Source organism: Capsicum annuum, chromosome 3, assembly GCF_002878395.1.
Source record: "Capsicum annuum cultivar UCD-10X-F1 chromosome 3, UCD10Xv1.1, whole genome shotgun sequence".
Taxonomy (NCBI): Eukaryota; Viridiplantae; Streptophyta; class Magnoliopsida; order Solanales; family Solanaceae; genus Capsicum; species Capsicum annuum.
The window spans coordinates 232,202,773-232,207,875 of record NC_061113.1 but is presented as its reverse complement, the minus strand read 5'-3'; positions in this window follow the sequence as shown (position 1 = coordinate 232,207,875).

Below are 5,103 nucleotides of genomic sequence, written 5' to 3'. Positions count from 1 at the left end.
ACAATGAAGGGGATGTAACATTCGTAGTTTAGGTGGGGAAAACTTAAAAGACACTATTTAAGTGGAAATTGTAATTAAATTAGTTAAACTTTATTATAATATCTTTTCCTATCGAATTTGATAAATTTTTTGTTTTACTTAATTTGAGGATTTATCAAAATCAGTGTCTATTTTGAAAAAAAAGGTCAAGAACACGTACACTTTATCCTTTAACTACATTAATAAACTTATACTAATACATACACAGTATTATAAAATTCGTCATATTTTAGGTGGATAATAGACTAATCCAAGCCAGAAAAATACAAAAGGAAAGTCTTATCCAATTGGAAATCTTAATTTATCCTTTAATTAAAGAGATTAAACAAGACGTTTCAGATTTAGGAAAGGATAAATACGTAAAAGGGAAGCTGCTATTTGCAGCTCAAAAATTGCTATCACCACTTTGGAGTATGATCGTTCAAAAGAAGACTCTTTAGGTAGAAAAGAAAAAAAAAACAGATGTGAAAAAATAATAAATAAGGGAAAAAGGGTCAAATATACCCCTAAACTTTGTGAAAATATTCAGATATATCTTCCGTTAAAAGTTTAGCTCACTAATGCTCTTACCGTCCAAGTTTTGATCCATATATACCATTGTTGTCAAGTTTTGAATCATATATATCCCTATTGTCAAATATGGGTCATATACACCTCCGTCGCCGTTAATTGCTATGCTGGAATTTTCCAATCCCCTTTCTCTTTTTTTGTTGTTGAGAAATTATATTTGTCACATAATTTTTTTATTGTTATATCACATATAACTAAATCTACCCCTTCTTCTACACATTAAATGTTTGTCAAATGCTCTCATCTACCTCACAATCTCTTTAAATTTTCTCTAATTTGTCGAAACCCCTTTATTGTATTTTCAGATTCTTGCGTAACCACTCCTCTTATACATACATACATACATACATACATACATACATACATACATACATACATACGATATCATCTTAATTGACCACTTGCTTTTGATGTCTCTATATGAACCGACTCTTTTACACTTCTACATCTCAATTTCTCAGTTGGATTTTCTTTCTTCTTATTCTTGATGTTGGAATTGACGGTGGTACGAAAGATGGAGCCGGTTGATGATACTAAAATAATTTGCAGTTGGTAAGTAATTTAATTCTTAATTTTTATCACAATTGTGCATTGAGTTTTTATGGGGTGTTCTTGAATTTTTTCATTTTTTAGATGATGATTCTTAGGGTTATGCCAGAATCGAAAAACACAACAAATTCTTTTTGGTAAATTAGAGAAAATTCAAAGAGATTGTGAGGTAGATGAGAGCATTTAACGGGTGGTTAATGTGTAGAAGAAGGAGTGAGTTTAATTATATGTGGTGTGACAATTAAAAAGTGATGTGGAAAATATGATTTCTTTTAAAAAAAAATGAAAGAAAAAAAGGGTTGGAAAATTCTAACAAAACAATTGATGGTAACAGGGGTATATATGACCCAAAATTTGACAACAAGGGCATATATGATCCAAAACTTGACAAGAAGAGTATATATGTGACCCAAGACTTAGCCGGCAAGGGCATTGATGAGCTAAAATTTTAACGGAGAATATATCAGAACATTTTCACAAAGTTTAGGGACATATTTGATTTTTTTTCATAAATAAAAAGCAAATTGCGCTTTTAATTAATCTTTACAATAAATAGAAAGGACGTCACACCTATTTTTAAGGACGTGATATGTGCATTTTCTGTATCTACTTATGAATATTCATTCATTTAATACATTAATAAATTATTTAATTACTCATATATTAAAGCTACATTAAGAAGAAACAATTTGACATATTTGAGGGTATTATAGTTACAACTATAAACTAATACTGTAACCATTTTAATGTAAAATAACTAAATAAACACATATTTGTCGATTCAAACTTACATATGTTTAGTAAAATATCAGGATCGAAATTATATATATGTATAAAAAAATTTTCATTAATAGATGTGAAATCAAAAGTGCAAGTTATCTCTAAATAATTAGTAAATGGAAAGTATAATTAAAGGTCAAATTCGTAGTTGGTAGCGGGCCAATCTTTAACTGGGATTGGTTTGCCTAAAGTTTTTCGATAATTACTAGTTTAAGATTTTAAATTATACATTAAACAGCTCCTAATTAGTTGCCATTACTCATTAGAACAAAACATTACAGAAATTATTAGGCTTTACTCCTTACTATGAAAGGCTTATAGCGTACATTTTTGGTTTGAGTTAATACAAAATTATTAGGATAAGGATGGTAATTAGAGGGAAACATCTCACCTCTCGTGATACAATTTTAGTTTATAAACTAAAAAAGAAAATACTAATCTCCCCGTTTTAAATTATTTGTCGTATTTCTCTTTTACACGTAAACATTAACTAAGCAGATTTTGACTATCTTGTCCTTAGTTATGTCTTATGATATGATATTTACTTTTAAAAATCATGACAGATAATTTAAGACGGAAAGATACCAAATAATAAAGTACGAGCGGATTTCATCTTTGCATTTTTTTTTCCGGAGATTCCTCTTATCTCAGTGAACTATTATTATAGAAAAATAAACAGTATTAGTTCCTCATTTTCGTGGGAATTATATATTTAACATATGATTATTATTAGTTGATTGATTCATTTTGTAGTCATGACAGCAACAATAAAGTGTCCCTTTCACTTTGCATTTAGCATCCTTGTATTTTAGCATCCTTGTATTACACATGCAATCCATATTTGCCATTTGTCTTTCTCATTGTATACTATAAGTTTGAAAACTATTGAATTTACACATTGAAAAATATGCTAAATGTGTTATGATATATATCAATTATAGTGAATGTCTATTAAGATCTATTTGATGTCTATCAGGATTTGATGTATTTATCTTTTAGTGTGAAACTAGGGCAAATTCCCCCTATAAATAGAAGGGCTTCCTTCATTGTAAATCATCTCTCAAGAGAAGAAATAACAATTACTCTCTCTATTCTCTTTACTCTTCTTCTTTATTCTTTCTTGTTTTATAACATGTTATCAGCACGAGACTCTACCGTCTCAAATTTGAAGGCTAAGGCTAAGGTATTTTTTTAATTTCTTCCTTTTTCCATATGGCTAACAATCTTACGAAGTGTGAGTTCGTTGCCCTTCAAAGTTCGGGCAAGAACTATATTTCATGGGTGTTGGATGCTGAAATCCACCTAGATGCTATGGGTCTTGTAGACGCCATAACGAATGAAAATGCAACATCTAGTCAAAATCGTACCAAGGCTATGATTTTCTTACGTCATCATCTTGACGAAGTTCTGAAAATTGAGTACCTTACTACTAAGGATCCACTCGTATTGTGGAATAGCCTAAAAGAAAGGTTTGACCATGATCATCCTCCTGAAAGCATGATATGAGTGGATGCATCTAAGATTTCAAGACTACAAGTCTGTTCATGAATACAATTCTGCCAAGTTCAGAATTTCTTCTCAATTGAAACTTTGTGGAGAGACGGTCAATAATAATGATATGATGGAAAAAACGCTCTCCATTTTTCATGCCTCGAATGTGCTCTTACAACAACAATATCAAGAAAAAGGTTTCAAGTATACTGAACTGAGTTCTCATCTTCTCGTGGCTGAACAAAATACCGATTTGTTGATGAAAAATCACGAGAACTGACTAAATGGATCTGCACCATTCCCTGAGGTGAATGATGTGCACGCTCACCATGCTAGGCGTGGAAAAGGTCGCGGCCCTGGTCGTGGCCGTGGTCGTGGTCGTGGTCGTGATGACCAAGAAAGAAACCCTGTTCCGGGTGTTAATAATTCATCAAACAAAAAGAGAAAAGATGAGAAACGTGAAGCAGTTACTTGTTTTCAATGTGGCGGAAAAGGACATTATTCACGTGATTGTCGTGCTCTCAAGCACTTGGTTGATCTTTATCAAGCATTACTAAAGAAGAAAGAGAGAAATCCCGAGGCTAACTTTCTCTCTGAAAATAATGTTGACATCACATGTTTGGATGTAGCAGACTTTTTCGAGCACCCTGAAGGAAAGATTGATCACTTGATTGGTGCTGGTTCCATAGACATGAAAGAATGAATGATTTTTAATTTTGTTTTATTTTTATTTCCAATAGTTAGTGAATAAAGAATCATGTAAAAGTAGTTGTTTGCATGAGTATTAGTTTTTGATTAATATTGATTAGTTCAATTATATTAATGTTGTTTATTAGTGAATTGAATTTTAATTTTATCATTATTTTCTGAAAAGAGGAATGAAAAAAGAAGAAGAAGGGAAACGATATGTGCAAAGAACAGGTAAAATTTTATATGTGTAATACTTGCAGGGATTGAACCCTTTTAACTTTTGCATGCAAAACTCCACAATACCACGTCTACTTTTAATATATTATATTCTTTATGTAATATTAATATAGTACTTATGCAGTTTTACTCTCTGTTGTTGTGTTCATCCGTACGGTCCCACGTGACCCCCAACTATTTTGTTTATTCTTTAACAATGTACAGTTTGGATAAGATAGTTTGGATAATGTAATTTGATTAATTAATGTGTTTTCCAATGATATAGAAGTGTACATGGTCACCAACTTTATTTAATTGCTTAGTAAAAGGTGATTAATAATTCTTTATAGTATAAGTTTTCACTTTGTACAAAGATTTAATATATATTTTATTTGGTGCATGTTATTTTATTTAAAGATATGGATAATTTTTAAGAAGATATTTGTTTGATTGATTCTGACACTACACATACGATATTCAAAGACAAGAAATATTTCTCTCATCTAAACATGGACAAGATTAATATTACCTACAATTTCTGGTAGTGCTAATTTGATTGAAGGCTTCGAAAAAGCCATTATAACCTTGCCCAAGGGAACTAATCTCATCATAAATAATGCTATGTTCTCTCCCAAGTCTCGGAGAAACTTGATGAGTTTTAAAGATATCCGTGAAAATGGTTATCATATCATGACATTTGATGAGATGAATCTTGAATATCTTGGTATCACCAAGAATGTCTCTGGGCAGACATTGTTGTCGAAAAGT